Source organism: Gorilla gorilla, chromosome 5, assembly GCF_029281585.2.
Source record: "Gorilla gorilla gorilla isolate KB3781 chromosome 5, NHGRI_mGorGor1-v2.1_pri, whole genome shotgun sequence".
Classification (NCBI taxonomy): domain Eukaryota; kingdom Metazoa; phylum Chordata; class Mammalia; order Primates; family Hominidae; genus Gorilla; species Gorilla gorilla.
Genome location: NC_073229.2, coordinates 174,752,692 through 174,772,192, shown reverse-complemented (window position 1 = coordinate 174,772,192; position 19,501 = coordinate 174,752,692). Strand labels below are relative to the sequence as shown.

The following is a 19,501-nucleotide window of genomic DNA, read 5'->3' as shown; positions in this document are numbered from 1 at the left end:
TCTGTCTAAAAAATGTTTTCCTTCCCATCCCTGCCTGAATACACCAACATTTCGCATTAGAAACTATATTTTTCCTAAGTCAAAAGAGACAAGTGATTATTATTTTTTCTTAAAGACTGAACCATTACATTTAATTAAAAATATGTCTCCATGCAACCAACATTTCTTAGGCAGTGCAGTTCAAGAGGGGCAGGGGAGAGAGAAGAGAACCTTGGTTAAATCACAGTTCTGACAGTCCAGAGCTACGTATAAACTTCTGCAAAATCATACACTCCTGGGACTTGGTTTATCAACAACAATCATCTTCAAAGCACATCATATGTGCCAAACACTGATACGAATCATTTCATTTAATCCTTGGCATAACTTGAGACAAGGGCGGAGAAGAAAGGAGGAAAGGTGAGAAAATGAGGAAAGGTGAGAAAACCGAGAGACACCAACTATGATTTTTACTTTTCCTGGTTATGAAATAATCCATATCTAAGTAATTTCCTTAAAGAAGTGAAGGTCTCAAAGCTACAGAGACGCAGACGTGAGCATCACACAAGTAGGCTAATTCTAGATCACTGGATCTTAACCAGACTTCCTAAATCTTTAAGATGTAGAGCTGGACTAGGTCATCCAAGAGCCCTTCTGGGTTTCATATTCCAGGGACCTAATCATGCTGCAGGAGGATTAAAAGATGACAACTGCTTGAAAGACCAACCACCAGCAATGAAAGGAGTGGAGAGGAAAAGAAATCTGCAAAAAAGTGAACGGCCGCCATTAAGATAATAGCTTCAGGAATGGCTTTTGGTTGACGAAGGGCTCAAGAGATTTAGTGCTACTCAAGCATTTCCCATATTTATGGGACAGACTATGAACCATTCGATCTTAATTAAATCACCGAAAAATCATATCCGCAAAGGGGGAACACAACATAGGACTGGTTATTCTTGGTTTTGAAAAATTATGTTGCCACTTCCTATTGTTTTAAAAATGATCATTTAACCTCTTTGAACTACAGCCTGAATCCCCCACTGAAATATTTAAGCCTGTATTCGGTGACAGTCATCTATATTAAAGGCACTGAAGGAAGCTGGTGCCCCTAATTCAGGGTGCCCATTTAGGGTAGAGGAAGCAGGAAAATGCCACCAAGGACAAGCAGAATCGGGGCAGTTATCTGGCATCTGATTGCCAGGTAACTGTTTCTCACTTTGCTTTGCCCTTTAGCAGAGGACTTGGGGGGCTGCTACACAAGGATGGGGAAGGTCGTGCAGCCATTGCTATTGACTGTGGACTGCTACTGATGACCTATTTGAGGATGAAGCCAGGGAGGTGGGAGCACTCTGAAGAAAAAAGTTTCTTTAGTCAGGTGGTTTGGTGGCTTAGAATTGGGACCTCAAATGAGACAAAAAGTCAAGTCAGGAATTGGGAAGCCAGACTCAAAATGCTGAGAGAGTCAAACATCAACCCGTTACTTTTCTCTCTGTCTTAAATATTGTAGACCAAATTACAGGGGGTAGGGGTTTGGGAGGCGGATTAGGAATGAGCAGGAGGCCGTGGACGCTATCTGGTTCGTGTGCACTGCTTTATAAGGGAGGCAGCCAAGACGACCAGAGGCAAGTATCTTGCCCAGGGTCCCACAGGGCAAAATTAAAGTTCGAAAATTTTCTGATCTCCTGAAATGATGGGCTTGGAAATGTTTTTAACAGCAATTTAATCAAAATCCAAAATCTCTACATTTTTTAGAAGTATGCTGTCTACAGAATCTGAGAATCCAGAAGATGCCGGTTTTAACACCTGGTTGTTATTGTACCGCATTACAGGACCTACCCAAGCCCGGAATTCTGTTAGATGACAAACTGGACCTAGAGTTAACATTCTAGTCTTTCCCCCGGTCTAAATACAAAACACAATATAGTTCTGTATCCAATCTGTTCAAAACTCCTAAACCAACTCTCAGTCTGAGATGGTCCTCGCGGGGTGATACCTGCCCCAAACACCCACACTCGGTGATTTCGAAAATACGTGCAGTAGCCTCGGCCACCTGCGGGTGGTACAGAGGGCGCCTTGAGGACCAGAGCTGGATGAAACGCCGGCTTACAAACCCCGCTCCGCCAGCACATTCAAGTCAAGGATCCAGCTCATTGTTTCCGAGGAGCGGAATGAATTGACCAGCTGAGCGCCGTTCTCCCAGTTAGAGCGTCCCCAAGCTTCCGGCTTCGGAACGGGGCTCACCGCGAGGACACAAAGGGGCGAGCTCGGGCATCACTGCGGATCCCCGCCGCCCGCCGAGGCCAGAACGCTCGCAGAGTCGCGGCCGCCCAGGTGTTACCGTTTACCCCGTGACGGAAGAGCCACAGGCTCTTGACTCCCCCACCCCCTGAAAAGCGCGTCTGCAGAACGGGGGCGCCCCCAAGCCCTGAGCGCCGCAGCAGCTCGGCCGCCGCCCCCACCGCGCGTCCCCGGGTCCTCGGGCTCCCGGCTTCGCTGCTGGGGAGCTGACCCAGCTGGCTGGCTGTGGGGTCCGGTTCTGGGGCTGTCGTGCTGAGTCGGGGGTGGGGAAGCGGTGGCTACAACTCCCGGGTGCTCGCAGAAACTCCTCCGCGCGCTGATGTTGCAGCCGCTGTGGCTGGGGCGAGGGGCGGGAGCACCGGGAACTTGGGGGCGCGGAACCCCAAGCGGGGCGGCGGCGGGCAGCATCCCCGACCCGACTCCGACCCCCGCGACGCGGCGCCCCCCAGCGCCCTCCGTCCCCAACGCACGGTGCCCCCAGCGCCCTCTGTCCCCACCGCTCGGCGCCCCCCAAGGCCCTCCGTCCCCACTGCGGAGGGGCGCGCAGGGGGCCGGCGGGGCCCGGGTACCACGCTCCGCCCGGCCCCACCTGCGGATGTGGGGCTCCCGCCGGAGGTCCCCGGGTCCCCCCTCCCATCCCTGGAAAAGTCCCCGGGGCGTCCGGGCCCGACCGGCGCTTACCCGGGGAGGGGCGGCTTCGCATGCCCGGGCGGCGCTCGCAGGTCGGGCGGGGAGGGTGCGGGCTGCGCTGCGCCGGCTCGGGCTGCCGGAGCGCCCTGCAGCCGCCGTCGGGCTCGGGCTCGGGCTCGGGCTCGGGCTCGGGCTCCGACTTCCTCTTCCTCGGGCTCGGCCCCACTGCTCGGCCGCGCCCCGGCCCGCCCCTCCCCGCGCCCAGACGCCGGCTTCGGCGGCCGGAGCAGCGGATCGCTCGTCCCGCCTCCCCTCTGCCCTGAGGGCGAAAAAGGTGGAGAGGAGGGGGGCGAAGAGAAAGAGAAATTAGGCACTTGGCCTTGTCTCTGGAGCCTTGCCAAAGAGAACAGTCAAATTACAGCTTCGGGGGGAATAAAGTTTTTTTTTTTAAAAAAAAAATTCTGCTACTGTTTTCGCAGACACATCACTTTTCTTCATTTTCCGAGCTCTTCAGGTTTAGCTTTCCTTTGGACGTTAATAATTTCCTATGTGAGTCCTTTAAAATAATACCCAAAATCATGGTTTTCGTGAACATTCTGTTTTACATAGAAGCTTTGCTGGTAATCAAGTGAAAAGAGGGGGAAGCCCGGTGTTCTTCAGGTGTCATTACCCTAATCGCCTCGGTTAAAGCACCAAACGACCTTTGCCTAGAGAAAGTAAAAGTGGAAACGGAGGTAAAGAATAACCGGTGACAGCCAGAGAGATGTTTAAAGGCACCGGCTCTGCAGTAAAGTTATGACTCCAGTCAAAGGTGCCTGCAGCGACAGTTAAAGGCATGTGAAGTCATTTCTTAACACTAATCTCCCGCCAAAGTTGGACTTGTCAGGGTTGCCTGTGGACCCCCTTAGGTTTGGTGGTGGATTTGATTGCACTCTTAGTTGTTAACAGACCTTCAGCCTTACCACTTGCTAGCTGTGTGGCCTTGAGAGAACGCTTTAACCTCTCTGTGTTCTGTCTGTTTCCTCATCTGTAAAATGGAGATGATGATGATAGTGCCTACCTCATAGAGTTGCTGTATGTGATTTAAATAAGAGAATGTGCGTGAAGGGCTTAGGAGACTGTCTGGCACATGCTCTACAGCCTGAATAAATGTTAGCTATTCTTGTTGATTTTTGCCTTTTATCTGCTTTTATGCATATACATGATTATGGAAATTATAGTAAAGACTGAGAACAAAACAAGGTTTGTGCAGTAAGGCCACACAGCATCACAGTTCTCTACCACGTGGAGTTTATGTTCTGTTTTATAATTTATTTGAGTCTCCACAACTGACTTGTATTACCTAAAACTATGGGACTGGGTTATGCTTGGAATACATTTACCACGGTAGATTTGCAATGGGACTAAAACAGACATTTGCCGTCTTCAAAGTATTGTTTCAGTTGGCCTTGCAATAACCTTGTGAGGTTGACAGGACAGGTGCTAGTCGCCTTTCACAGACAGGAAACTGAGCTTAATTAAGACCCTGCCCAGCTTCTGGAGCTCACACAAAATCATGCCTGTTACCCCATCTCTCTATGTTGTGATTTGTGTTAGAAGTGTGCAGTATGTTTGTGAAATAGTACCACATTAATGGTTTCCATCAACCCTGTGAGGTAGGTGCCAGCCTTTATTTGACACTCAAAGCATCTAGGATTCAAAGAAGCTCATTGATGAGTGTGTCTGTGGCTGAGAGATAAGGGTTTCTGACAACTTGGAAAGGAAGGGAGGAGAATTGGGGATTCCTGTTCTCTGCTGTCTCCTCTTTTATTGATTGATTGAGACAGGATCTCGCTCTGTTACCCAGGCTGGAGTGCGGTGGCACCAATCATAGCTCATTGTAGCCTGGAACTCCTGGGCTCAAGAAATCCTCTGGCCTCAGCCTCCTGGGTTGCTGGAACTACAGGTATGCACCACCATGCCGGGCTTACTTACCATTTTTTTTGTAGAGACCGGGGTCACACTATGTTACCCAGGCTGGCCTCGAACTTCTGGCCTCAGGCAATCCTCCAGCCTCTGCCTCCCAAAACACTGGGATTACAGGAGTGAGCCACCATGCCTGGCCTCAGTTATGCATTTCTTAGCACGGGTGCTTCGAATGAAGCTGTGGATGAAGCACTATGATCTGATGAAAAGACTGGATCAGCTGCAGATGCTGCTGCTCAAGAGCACTCACCCTTAGGCAGATAGCTCTTCTGAATTTGGTACTGTGCTTATGGGATGGTTATAATATTTCCTGGCCAGCCCGCTCACTTCACCTCCGTTTATTAATGAGGTGGGAGGTAGAAAGTGGAAACAGGAACAAGAAATTTCTTTTGTTGAGACTGTATGCCAAGTACAGCACTGAGCACCTAACTCCTGTGATCATTCCTGATTTCCAGGCAAATGAACTCTGCCCTTTATATCTTTAGAATTTGAGCTCCTTGAAATCACCTGGCCTGACACACTGTGGGTCTGGTTTGTGTGTCCAGCACTTAGTTCAGCTCCTAACACACAATAGGTATACGATATTCAGTGTGTGGATTGTTGGATGGATGAACGGACAACATAAGAGTTGTGAAGATGCTGTAGCATTCTGTTACTAAGAGTCTACTCTCCCACTTTAAGGAAAAGGACCCAATGGAATGGCTTTCTAATGGTGCATCCAGTATTGGGAAAATTCTTTTGGCGAGTGGTCTTTCTAATACTGCTCTATCAGTCAATGTCAAACAAAGGGAACAGAACCCAGTTCAAGTATTTATAAAAGAGGGACTTTAATGCAGGAAATTGGCTCTACAAGTGATGGAAGAATCAAGAATCCAAAAAGAGACAGTGAGGCAGCCCAGAAATTAACAGCAACAGAAAGTCACTACCACTCCTAGACAGAGGAATTCAGAAGACACAGCCTGAAGGGGTGTTCCCCCACCCATCCCCATAACCCTGTGATTCTGAGTGATTCTCTTCACAAGAAGAGGCTGAGGGCAACAGGCCCAGGCTTAGCCCACCCTCAAATTATACCTTTTCCTTCTCAAGTAAAAGTGGGTCTATCAATTAGATTTCTGTAGAAGAGAAGTTCTTGCTTTTTAAGATGACTGAACGTCCTAAGTGATGGGCTGATGGTGAAACAAACCACCATGGCACACATTTACCTATGTAACAAACCTGTACAACTTTTACTTTAAAAAGATTATTAAATGCCTCCTGTGGTGTCTTATTTCTTCCTCATACAGATTCAGTAAAGTAGATACTATAATCCCTGAATTATGCATAAGGTCACAGCTATTCAGGAAAGTTTGGTGACTTGCTTAAGGCCACACAGCTATGCGAGGCAGAGCAGAATGCAGACAGCTCTGCCTTCCGGTTCTTCTGCTCATCTCACGAACTCAGCTGTTTGTCCTGAAAGGCAGCACAATTGCACAGTTTTGTGCAGTATCATATTTCAGGGTCACCAATCCACGCACATATGGGAGCTAATGTTTGCAAATCTTACAGAGTTAAAAGGCTCGATCACACCCTGCCTTAACTTTATGACATATGGTGATAACTTTTATGATGCAAATAGTGACTATACTAAATTTATTATTACACAAGATCAGAAATATGTCCACTGGATTGTAGGAGAACTTGAAGGACAAAAAACAGGTAGCATTTATCCCTTTTTTGGCAGGGGATGGGGAAGCTATTTCAATTTCAAATTTGGATGTGTGAGGCTTAAAAAATACTCTCTAGAATGTCCTGAACTTATTAGAGGGATTAGGGTAAGAGAAGGGACTCACGTAGGAAAAAGTCTCATGTAGGGAAAATGAAAGACCAAGAGCATAAGTAAGTGCATATAGGATGACATGTGTCTTCAAATTCTATGGAGCCGGGAGTGGCCAGCAAAATCTACATTGGTGCTGCTGTTTCTCTCAATCCTCCAATTAGCTAGAAGATTTAAAAATCAAGAAGCTGTACTAAGCCCAAAGAGTCAAAGATACAATAACGACTGTTCATGATTATTAGTGTCTAGTTGAGTTGGGCCTAAAAGTAGGTAGAAGAATTTGAGGACTTCTGGAAATCCTGACACTTCAGAGTATCCACATTGCTTGCTTCAACAAGAGTACCTAAAATCTCCATCACTAGTGACTTAGAAGGTTAAGGCCTGATCTGCAGGAGGCAAGATAATATAGTGAAGGATTATCACACGCATTATCAGACTAGCATAGTAAGCGCATCAGATCTTCTTAAAAAGCACAGCTCCGCCCGCACCTGCAAAGGAGGCCCTGGCATAGGAGGAGGACACCAAGTGTTGGCCAGGGCAAGAAACAGCAAAGGGACCAAGAGATGGAAAAAGGAAATGTAGCCAGGTAACAGACGTGTGAAAATAAGTGTAAATAGCTCATGGTCAACATCATCATTTTACCTATTACTCTAACTGCCTATGTTACCTTAATTTTGACCAATATAGTAAAGTAAGCTGTGTGTGTACCTGCTTTACAAATATTGGTATTTGCGAAAATAAAAATTCTAGAACTTGAAACTTTTAAATTTGGGGGCAATACATCTTAGAGACAAACAAAATCCAATATTAGGCAGACAGCCTGGACCTCTTGGTAACCGAGCACATCTTTAATTGTATTCTACTAAAATATAAGGCAACAATGGCCAGTTTATACTTCTGCTTCAAAATTCACTCATTTTCAAGTTGATAATAGAGTATACTTTTGGATGCTCAAGTTGATAACAGAGTATACCTTTAGATGCTTTTGAAATTTAGTGTATTTTTTTGAGCCGTTTTCTTTATGTTGGATGTGCCGCAGGGAAGAGCTACTTCCAACTTTATTTCTCAAAAACATTATGTTTAGAAGTTATCCCCAGAAGTAGTAGAATCATTAGGAAATGTGTGTGTGTGGTGGAGGTGGTGAGGAGGGTGTTGATTGTCACTGTGGAAGGGGGATCCTACTGGTATTTCGTGGTGGACTACTAGGGTTGCTAAACTTTCTGCAATGCACTTGTTCTGCAGTCTTGCACAACAACGAGTTGTCCCATCCTAAATACCAGTAGCATCTCCTTAAGTGCACACTGTGAGTAGTGCCTTTAGGCGGGGTATCTCAAATTTAAATGCTTTCAGAGGCCAGGCCAGTAAAATAATGTGGTCAGCAGTTCCAAGTTGTCAGGATGTGATACACACCTGAAGGCCTATGAATTCAAATTTTCTTAAGCACTGTTTTGGCCAAATGCAAATATTCCCTGAAGCCAGATTCTTCTTGTGGGTTTCCAGCTTGCTCCTGTTTCACTCCCAATTGCTTTTGGATAACTTTTCAGACAAAAATGAAAGAAGGAATCGCTACGCCCTGCTCTTTCTCTTCCCCCTTCTTTTGTAGTCGGCTGTGTGAGTAAAGATGGATAGAAAATACTTTCCCCCTCCCTTAAAATTCAATGTCATGAATGCTAGAATTAAAGTAATAAAATAACCAGGAGGTAAAAAGGACTATTTTACCCATGAAAAATTAACTGTTAAAAATATTAGCAATAAACTGGTGGCAGAGGCCTCAAGCCTGTTCCTTCATTCTTCTTCTGTATTTCTTCTCTCTTCCAGTTTTAACGATGTGAAACAAATACAGTTGGCCCTCCGCATCCATGGATTCCACATCCAGGGATTCAACCAACATTGGATAAAAAATATTCGAAAAAAGCAGTGGAATCTGTACTAAACGTGTACATTTTTTTTCTTGTCATTATTCCCTAAACAATACAGTATAACCACCATTTTTTTTTTTTTTTTGAGACAGGGAGTGCAGTGGCATGATCATGGCTCACTGCAACCTTGACTTACCAGGCCCCAGTGATCCTCCAACCTTAGCCTCCTGAGTAGCTGGGACTATAGGCGCACACCACCACACCTGGCTAATTTCTTGTATTTATTTATTTACTTATTTTTGTAGAGACAGATTTTTGCCATGTTACCCAGGCTGGTTTTGAACTCCTGGCCTCAAGCAATCCCCCCACTTTGGCATCCCAAAGTACTGGGATAACAGGCATGAGTCACCGCGCATGGCCTGGTATAACAACTATTCACATAGCACTTACACTGTATTATAACTAATCTAGAGATGATTTAAAGTATACACAAGATGTGTGTAGTATATGCAAATACTATGCCATTTTATATTAGGGGCTGGAGGATTTTGGTATCCTGGTCAGGAAGGGGTTCTCTGGGGAACCAATTCCCCATGGATATGGAGGGACATGTATATTTATGAGTTAGTAGACATAATGATTGCTACTGGTTTTTGAATACCTACCATATCCCAACTCTACATTACGTGCTCTGCATGCCTTATTTATTTAATCTTAACAAGTAGATGTTTTTTCTCCATTTTATAAATAAGGCTACTAAGGGTTAGACAGTTTAGGTAATGTGGCCAAGGTAAGGTTTTATAATTGGTAAGGGGCAATGCAGGAATTTGGAACCAACTCTGTGACCTCAGACTGTCCCCTCAGGTACCATGTGCCATTGAGATTTCTCAGTACACAGTGAGATTCTACATGAACCAGCCATCTTCATCTCTCCTGGTCACCTTCTTCTTTGACTGCATGACCACCTGAGTTCTTCTGAACAATAGTTCGTGGGAAAATGCACACATGTGCTCTGGTAAGATACTCTATACAATAATCCACGGTCTTCTATCCTCAATTCTAAAGTCCAACAACCCTGCAAATGGGAAGTTTTTTTTTTTTTTTAATTGTTTGTGGCAAAGCCTGCCCTGACCTGAATTCATTTGGCAATAAAGCCACACCTGCAATGATTTGAGACTATTTATAGTTTTAAAAAAATCTTAGTTGAATCTCCACTAATTTAAATGCAGAAATATTAAGGTATTTGATTTCGGGGTATTGGCCCAGACTCCTGCAGGACTTTTGCATAATATGTGATATATGCACTGTATGGCCTTTCTAAAATCCCCCTTCAAAAAACCCATAAAGTATTGAATTAGGAATTATGAATCTGAAATTTGAAAGACCCCATGCTGTACTGAACGGATACTATCAAAACTATGTTTTCTGAATGGTAAGAAGCAGTGCTGTGTGGCTGCTGGCTTGTACTAGTTTTTAAGAGCTGGTTGTTAACATTTTTGAACTTTTGTAACTAACTGACATCACATTGGTGGCTTGAAATCAGCCATGGTGGAGATACTTACACCACAAAAATTGGCAAACACTCCAAATCAGGGACTTGTGTCCAGTTCCTGTAAGTCCACCCCAGCTGCTTATTTAAAATGTTATTTGTGAGCTCTTCCTATTTACCCTTCCCAGCAAGTTGGAAGGGCCGGGTCTCGAGCTGATTGGTGCTAAGGGAGGGTCTAAGCAGAGAAAGAGCAATTGTCAGCTTGGTTTCACTGACGCGCAAACCACTTTTTATAGACTTTTATCTTTTTGTCCTGAGGGTAATTGCATGAGTGCCAGAACAGGATTGTTTGATGCATTTAAGCTTATCAGGAAACTAAGGCTTAGAGAGTTTAGGTAATGTGGCCAAAGTCTGATAATTAGTAAGGAGCAGTGTAGGCATTTGGATAGAATGAAGAGCTATGGATTCGAGGTATGTGTATAGATACATCAATAAAAAAAGGACCTGTGGCATTGCCTTAGACTCTCCATCCAAGTCCTCTTCTTAGAATTGGGTGTTGCAAAAAATTTTTGCTGCCATGATGGGCATGATCCCAATTTTACAAGAGTTGTGAGGAAGAAAGACTGAGATGTGAATTTCCATCCTCCCCTTTTAAAGGAATACATGAAAAATAATAAGATTAAAGCTTTACTGTGCAAAGACGGTTCTCCGAAGGATACTGGAACCACAGGCACTTGGGAATGTTGGGCAGAGGCAGAGAAAAGGACCAGTGAATGGTGCCACCGTCAGTGGTTCAACCACAGGGATCTGGGGCTCCCACGCAACCCTGGTAAGATGTGTGGACCTTATTCGTCAGCTGGAGGGCAGGGGCCGAAGGAGGAGTGCAGGGGCCGAAGGAAGAGTGCAGGGCAGGCTTGATCAGTGCAGGAACAAATACAAATTGGAGGGAACAAGAGTTTTAGTCCACAGAAACCCTCCCCCTTGTATGTGGCTACCGTCTGATGAAGTTTTGTGATTGTCTAGTTCTCCTTTCTTCTCTGCATCTTCACATAAGGCTTTCTACCTGCGAGGAAAGAAAGTTTACATTCAGGATGGGATCAAAAGCAGTAAAGTGGGGACTGAATCATGAGTGAGAACAAAGCAATCAGGGGAACGGAAAAAAGCCCCACGGTTATCCTCATTCATTAATGCCGAATAAAGGTCTGTGAGACTGCAAATTGGCAGTGTTCTTTCAGACACGACATCATCTTAGAAATAATTACCGAGGGCCATCGCTAAGGTATCTATAGCAACTCTTCAGGAACTGCTGGCAAATTTGGAGCCGTGCGATGGTCAGCACTCTTTCTTTTCCATTTCCATGTCAAATGGTGGCAGGCTATGTTTCACGAAAAATAAAAAATGCCTTATTTCAAGCAAAAAACTCCAGAAGGAAAGGTTGCAATGAAGCCAGGCTTTAAAGGTTATTCTCTCATCAACTGCAAAATGTTGTCTAAAATGTTTGGAATTGGGCATGAAATGATCTAGACCTGGGTTTTCACATTACATGTTTAACAAGTTAAAACATGAACTTTGAAGTATAGTTTCATATAGTTCCACCCGTAAGAAAAATGCTAACTTTAAAAAAAAAGAAATCTCATACAATTCTCACAAATAAAAATGAAAATTCATTTTGGATGGAGAAACATTGATATTTGAAAATCTGAAGACCTGAACCTTAAGCAGAGTTTATTATAATAACGAAGGAGGCAGTTATCAGCAGGATCATAAACTCAGTCCTGGAAAAACAATGTGACAATATTGGGGAGCAGAGGGGAAATGAGCAGGGAATGGAGAATATTCCTCAGAGAACTGAATTTCTACTTTGTTTCTGGAGGTCCCTGAAGAGAGAACTGAGGGTGACATCATTATGATCCCAACATACTTTCTTCAAGTTAGCATGATCAAACTTTCTGACTTGCTAAAATATTATGGGGAACTGAGTTTTTTTTCCTATGTGCCAATTTATAATAAAATACCTTAAGCCCATTTTTTTCTCCAAATTCGTTGTTACTAAACTCAAGGAAATTGTATTCATTACCTTTAGCACCCAGACTCTATTACAATATTCTGGATAAACTTAGAAGTTATTAAGAATAAATGGGAAAAAAGAATAAGTGAAATACGTGTAATAGATATTAATTCCTCAGTGTCTGCTCAGTGAATACACCCTAAATATTTAGAATCATGTTTTGCATCAAAGACTGATGAGATCACCTTCTCCACCTGGGTGTATCGCTCTCTTCAGAACAGAAATAAAATCCACTTCCTCATCACAATCATATTTGCATACATATTCCTGTCTCTGTACAGGTCTATCCTTCTAGCTTTCCTTTCTTTTTCTTTTTAATTTCCGAGTCACCTTCCCTCCAAAAAACTCAACTTTATCAAAACTCACATTATCAAAGTCCTTGTTCCTATTACCATTTTCCCTGCAGCCTAATTCAGCAAAACCTGATTATGTAATATCAATACATTACATATGAATTCCAAGCTCCACATTTCTTTGGAATTTTGCAATAGAATTAAATTAGATCAGAGCCAAAATAAATGTCATCCTTTTTTTCTAAATGTCTCTTCAAAAATCTTTCTTCTAAAAATTGATGCCTTCATTTTTGTTATTCCCCTTCGACTTATTCACCATGGTTGAACAAATGACTTATGTATAGATAAAAACTGCCCACCAAATATCTAGACAGAAATATGAGAGAAGATTGAAGCCCCACAAATCACAGGGACTCAACAGCCTGTGTAGATTGGAGTCCTTTGTAATGTGATTAACTTCAGACACACTCAGTATACTGGTTTCAATGTAACTATTTCTGTAATTACAGAAGGACTTCAACCAGGAAGAAACCAACTTCATGGTCACTTTCCAGCAACCAAATACCTTCCTGAGAGTTGACTCCCACATTCTCAGCAAGATGTTCTGAGCTCCTATTTCTTTTAGGAAACGTATCCTTCCAACTTTAGGAACAGAAGGGATCTTTTAAAACTATTCATCAAGTTAAAAAAGAAAAAAAAAGAAGATAGGCCAGGCACAGTGACTCACACCTGTAATCTCAGCATTTTGGGAGGCCAAGGTGGGCAGACCATCTGAGGTCATGAGTTTGAGACCACCCTGGCCAACATGGTGAAACCCCCTCTCTACTAAAAACACAAAACTTAGCTGGACGTGGTGGAGGGCGCCTGTAATCCCAGCCACTTGGGAGGCTGAGGCAGGAGAATCTCTTGAACCTGGGAGGCAGAGGTTGCGGTGAGCCGAGATCACACCACTGTATTCCAGTCTGGGCGACAGAGCAAGACTGTCTCAGGTAAATAAATAAATAAACAAAACTTAAAAAAGAAGATAGCCTTGATATGGGCTAACTAAATGAATAAATATCTTCTGTAATCTTATAACGAAAAATATAATACATAAAGATGAAATGACCATATACCTTCTAGGGGTACTATGGTCTATTTCCTTCCTTCCTGTTCATCTACTCTGGCTTTATAGTTCAAGTCCTCCTCACTTAAGCCTCCGCCTGGGATATGTCCACTTTCAGGCTCTTATGCATTCTACATAGTGCTGTTACCAGCCTGGGCTCAGTGGGATACTGTTTGCCTAGCTAACAGCACACAAAGGACCCCTAAATGGCTAAAAGTGCAACTAAGCTGTGTGGCCAGAGAGAATTTTGTGACTGTGATCCAGAAAGTAAGCGAAGAATCAAAGACTTACGGGTAGTGGGGCGACTGGGCAAGAGGCCTGCAACCTGCACATCCTCCCTCCAGCTAACTCCTGGCCCCTGCTCTCCAGAGCCCTGGCGTATATAACCCTTCCCACTGCTGCAGTGCTGTCCAGAAAGCAGGCTGGTGCTTAGGCAGTCACATGGAACTGGAGCAGGTGATTTTGCAGGGTGCACATTGGAGGAGAACATATCTAATTAAATGTCAGCTTTGTCCAGACTTGCTCAGGGGCTAAGTGGAAACAATGTGGCTAGAGTTTAGGATTATAGTTGAGGAAGACTCTCTACTTACACACTCAATTTTGAGAAATTGCAAGCTTGAATGAGAATTGCTTCTCTGAATTTTTTCTTGTTTTACCTCCAATGCAAGGAAACAATCAATCCATTGTGGATTAGCATGGAATGTGGATCATTTAGATACCTATAAGGATCACCAAGTTATCCTAAATTAGAAAAATGAAAGGAGAAGAGTTTGATAGGCCTGGGACAAAAATATTTCCCTTAAAAAAGGGTGACGGAAGTAAGTCCTTACAATACCAGTTAGTCTTATTTGTTTCACAAATTTCTAAGTAAGAAGGGCTCAACGCTTATTGGAATATCTGCATACTATTTGAAGTTTTTTTTGTCTTTGTTTGTTTGTTTGTTTGAGACAGAGCTTTGCTCTTGCCACCCAGGCTGGGGTGTAGTGGTGGATCTCGGCTCACTGCAACCTCCGCCTCTCGTGTTCAAGTGATTCTCCTGCCTTAGCCTCCCAAGTAGCTGGAATTACAGGCACTCACCACCATGCCCAGCTAATTTTTGCATTTTTTAGTAGAGACGAGGTTTCACCGTGTTGGCCAGGCTGGTCTTGAACTCCTGACCTCAGGTGATTCGCCCACCTTGGCCTCCCAAAGTGCTGGGATTACAGGCGTGAGCCACCGTGCCTGGCCAAAGTTTTTATATATATATTTAATTATATTTATTGCTTTAAAAATTATGTATAGGTCATCCCATAAGGTGGATGCATTAATTTTCAATTAATTTCTTGTTAGTTGACTTCACAAAATAATGTGCTCAAACAGTCTCTCAGGATTGTTAAAGAAATATACTGGAATCAGGGGCACTTCACTCTCAGCTTGATACTCGGAGTGTGCAGAAAAGGTAAGGAACACCTGGCCTTCACAGAAGAAGCCCTGACTGTACCTCATGTACACACACATCAGCCATCCCTTGAGCACACTTCATTGATTCCCTAGTGTATAATCAAGTTCAAACTCCTTAGCCTGACTTCAAGACCTGTTCATCTAGCCCCTGTCTGACCACCTTGGCTTCCATCATCATCATCATCATCACCATCGCCACCACTATGATTTTTATTCCACCCAAACCTTTCAGTTAGCCCAATCTACCAATAAGTAGTATTCCTCAAGCCTACTATGTGAATGTCTGTGTTTGTGGCGGGAATGTGCTTTCCTGTGTCCTTTGAGATGTACCCTTCCTCCAAGGAGAAGTTCCAGCACCACTTCCTATGTTAGGTGTACCCCAAACATCCCTGGGATATGTCCCTCCTCAAAATGTCTAAAACCACACATTGTCCATCTGTCCTCTTCTGCCCCGACTCCAACAAGGACCAAAATACTTTACCGAGTGTGCACTCAAAGTGTGACTTTTGGTAAAGATAGAATAGGGTCAGTGAGATATATTGAATTTCATAATGGTCAAACGGGTGTGGACATGCTTTTTTTTTTAATGTCAGCAAACAAAATTGATATAATTGAAGGTAATTATTCATATAACAAAATGATTCATTGGCAGGCTCTTTAAAGTCACGGCCTCTCTACTATAGTATTTCTTAATGGACTGCTAAGTTCTTGGCAGAAGTGTAGGGAACAAATGAGCTGAAACTAGATTAAAGGGAACTTTGGTGCATCACTTACTACTTCTGAAGTGCAAAACCAGCAAATCTCAGACCGACAAAATTTTTCAGAACTGGAAAGGAACTCAGGCTGCCTAGAGCAACTTTTCAAACAATTTTCTAAATAGCGCTTGTCAAGAAAGGAAAATAAAAATGCCAATTTATTCGTGAGTGGCTAACACATGACACAGTTGTTATGACTGAGTTCTGCAGTGAGAAGGAGATGGACTCAGCCACTGGAGCAGCGTCTGCACAGTAGCTTCCAGGGGGTGTCTTGGTTAGAGCCGCCTGGGAAGGGGAGAGGCTCTTCATCAGCAGATCTGGCAACAGAGCTGTTAGTGGGAGGAGGTGAGAAACAGCATCTGTGCCAGTCCGCAGAAAGGAGAAGTGTTCTGGTGGTGCATGGCGCATTCCAGTCAGTCCTGTGAAGGATCTTAAGGTATTGGGGATGTTACGTTTTTCTGGAAAGGTCCTGCTCTCACTTCGTGGGTTTGGCGTAGGGATGGTGGAGGTAGAAAGAGGAGGTCTAGTATTGCCAAAAGAACCCCCACAAGCTGGCCACTTGGAGAGGCTGTCCTTGATGTAATGGCCGGCCTACCAGAAGACTAGCTATACCGCAATGCATGAGTGCATTCATATACATATATATATATATATATTTTTTTTTTTTTTGAGATGGGGTTTTGCTCTGTTGCCCAGGCTGGAGTGCATGGCATGATCTTGGCTCACTGCAACCTCTGCCTCCCAGGTTCAAGCGATTCTCCTGCCTCACCCTCCGGAGTAGCTGGGATTACAGACGCGCACCACCACGCCCAGCTAATTCTTGTATTTTTAGTGGAGATGGGGGTTTCACCATGTTGGTCAGGCTGGTCTTGAACTCCTGACCTCGGGTGATCCATCCGCCTTGGCCTCTCAAAGTGCTGGGATCATAGGCATGAGCCACCACACCCAGCCCAGTGCATTCATTAAGTCACCCATTATTTGCTGGGCCAGGCCATGCAAGGCACAGGGAACACAGTGTGAACAAAGAAACACTGATCCAGTCCTCATGGAATTGCCACATAATGGAGGAAATCAGTGTCCATGACATAATACCCAAATCGGTACAGTTGTGTGTTGCTTAGCGGTGGGGGTACATGCAATTTCGTCATTGTGTGAACATCACAGAGTCCACTTACACAAACCTAGATGACATAGCCTACCACACACCCAGGCTATGTGGTACAGCCTATATGGTACAGTGTTCTAGCTCCTAGGCTACAGCATGCTACTGCACTGAATGCCATAGGCAATTGTAACATAATGGTAAGTATTTGTGTTTCTAAACATAGAAAAATTACCATAAAAATATGATATAAAAGATAAAACATGGTGCACCTTTATAGAGCACTCACCATGAATGGAGCTTGCAGGACTGGAAGCTGCTCTGGGTGAGTGAGCGACTGAGTGAGTGAGGAGTGAATGGGAAGACCTGGGACATGACTGTACACCGCTGTAGACTCTGTCAACACTGGACACTTTGGCTACACTAAATTTATACGAACCTTTTTTCTCTTTTCAATAATAAGTTAACCGCTTACTGTAACCTTTTAATTTTATCAACTTTTAATTTTTTTAAAAACTTTTGACTTTTGTAATCACATTGTAAACACACATTGTACAGCTCTACAAAAATATTTTATTTCTTTATATCCTTATTCTATCAGCTTTTCTATTATTAAAATTTTTAATTATTTTATTTTTCATTTATTTTGTTAAAAACTAAGGCACAAACACACACATTAGCCTAGGCCTACCCAGGGTCAGGATCATCAATATCACTGTCTTCCACCTCCACATCTTGTCCCACTGGAGGGTCTTCAGGGGCAATAACATGCATGGAGCTGTCATCTCCTGTGATCACAATGCCTTTTCCTGAAAACTTTCTGCAGGACCTGCCTGAGGCTGTTTTACAGATCCCTTTAAACAACAACACTAAATATATATATTATATATATATATTTATATATATATTATATATATATATTTATATATATATTATATATATATTTATATATATATTATATATATATATTTATATATATATTATATATATATATTTATATATATATAATATATATATATTTATATATATATTATATATATATTTATATATATATTATTTTATATATATAATTATATATATATAATATATATAATTATATATATATTATATATAATATATATTATATATATTACATATATATAATACATATATAATATATTATTTATATATATAATATATAATATATAATATATATATATATATTAGAAGGAGTACACTCTAAAATAATAGGCCGGGCCCAGTGGTTCATGCCTGTAATCCCAGCACTTTGGGAGGCAGAGGTGGGCAGATCACTTGAGGTCAGGAGTTTGAGACCAGCCTGGCCAACATGGTGAAACCCCCTCTCTACTAAAAATATAAAAATTAGCCAGGCATGGTGGTGGGTACCTGTAATCCCAGCTACTCAGGAGGCTGAGGCAGTGTAATCACTTGAACCTGGGAGGTGGTGGTTGCAGTGAGCCGAGATCATGCCACAGCACTTTCGCCTGGGTGAGAGAGGGAGACTCCGTCTCATAAAATAAAATAGCATAGTATAGTAAATACAAAAACCAGTAACATAGTCTTTTATTATTATCAAGTATTGGGTACTGTACATCATTGTATATGCTAGACTTTTATATGACTAGTAACACAATAGGTTTGTTTACACCAGCATCACCACAAACACACAAGTAATGCATTGTGCTGTGACCTTACGATGGCTAGGATGTCACTAGGCGATAGGAATTTTCTAGCTCCATTATAATCTTATGGGACCATTGTCACATATGTGGTTCATTGTTGATTGAAACATTGTTTGACTGTGTAATTTGCCAACTGTGTAAAGGATACTGTGAGAATGTATATAAGAGTATTCAGCTAGTCTAGGGGTTCGGAAGAGTTGTCTCTAAAACCGTCTTTTGATCTGGGATCGGAAGAATGAGTAGGAGTTAAGATGGCAAAGAGAAAGGGGAGGAGGCAGAGTGTTCCAGGCAGAGAACCTTTGCAGCCAGTCAGAGGCCCTGAGGCGGGAGGGCAAAGCTCCTGCGAAGACGGTTCATGTGGCTGGGGGCTTGTGTGAAGAGGGACCCCAGCCAGAGGGCTGGTGCTTGGAAGAAGGCTGTGGTGCTGGAGTTGAGCCTTGGGCTCCAGGGGGAAGAGAAGGTAGGGTCAGATGACACAGAGGAATTCCAAGTCGGTGCATGGGGAAACCAGGAATTGTGAGGCCAGTAGGTACATGACCCACTACATGCTGCTCCATTCCTCTGAGCTTTGGCCTCTTTTTTTTGTTTGCTTGAGGCAGGGTCTTGCTGTGTCACCCAGGCTGGAGGACATGATCACAGTTCACTGCAGTCACAACCTCCCAGGCTCAAGCAATCCTCCTGCCTCAGCCTCCCAAGTAGCTGGGACTACAGGTGTATACCACCACATCCAGCTAATTTTTAAATTTTTTGTAGAGACAGGATCTCACTTTCTCTCACCTCAGCCTCTCAAAGTGCTGGGATTACAAGCGTGAGCCACCACACCCAGCCTGGTTTCTTAATAATCTCAAGGGAAAGATTGTACTTGGAGGAAAGCCAGAGTTGGTTCCTGGCTATCCTATTCAGTGACTTGGTGACTATTAGAAAAATTAGTTAATGGCTTGCTCTTCACCTTTTTCAACCAGAGAGCAAGGATAATTATTCCTGTCTAGTCTGCTTTGCAGAGTTGTTGTGAAGAGAAAATGA

The 19,501-nt window shown here is 43.3% G+C and overlaps 1 protein-coding gene and 1 long non-coding RNA gene across 2 annotated transcripts in view; one reads left to right on the top strand and one right to left on the bottom strand.

Annotated features, from left to right (window-relative positions):
- Positions 1–3,129, bottom strand: part of PLEKHG1 (pleckstrin homology and RhoGEF domain containing G1) — a 243,742-nt gene extending 240,613 nt beyond the window's left edge. The window contains exon 1 of the mRNA XM_019030088.4: positions 2,959–3,129. The gene's annotated coding sequence lies outside the window, so the exon portion shown is untranslated. The remainder of the gene's footprint in view (positions 1–2,958) is intronic.
- Positions 3,130–8,504: 5,375 nt separating this feature from the next.
- Positions 8,505–15,177, top strand: LOC129534287 (uncharacterized). Its single transcript, XR_008680818.2, has 4 exons — positions 8,505–8,622; positions 9,409–9,559; positions 12,904–13,024; positions 15,071–15,177. It is a non-coding gene; the product is annotated as an uncharacterized lncRNA (long non-coding RNA).
- Positions 15,178–19,501: the final 4,324 nt, after the last annotated feature.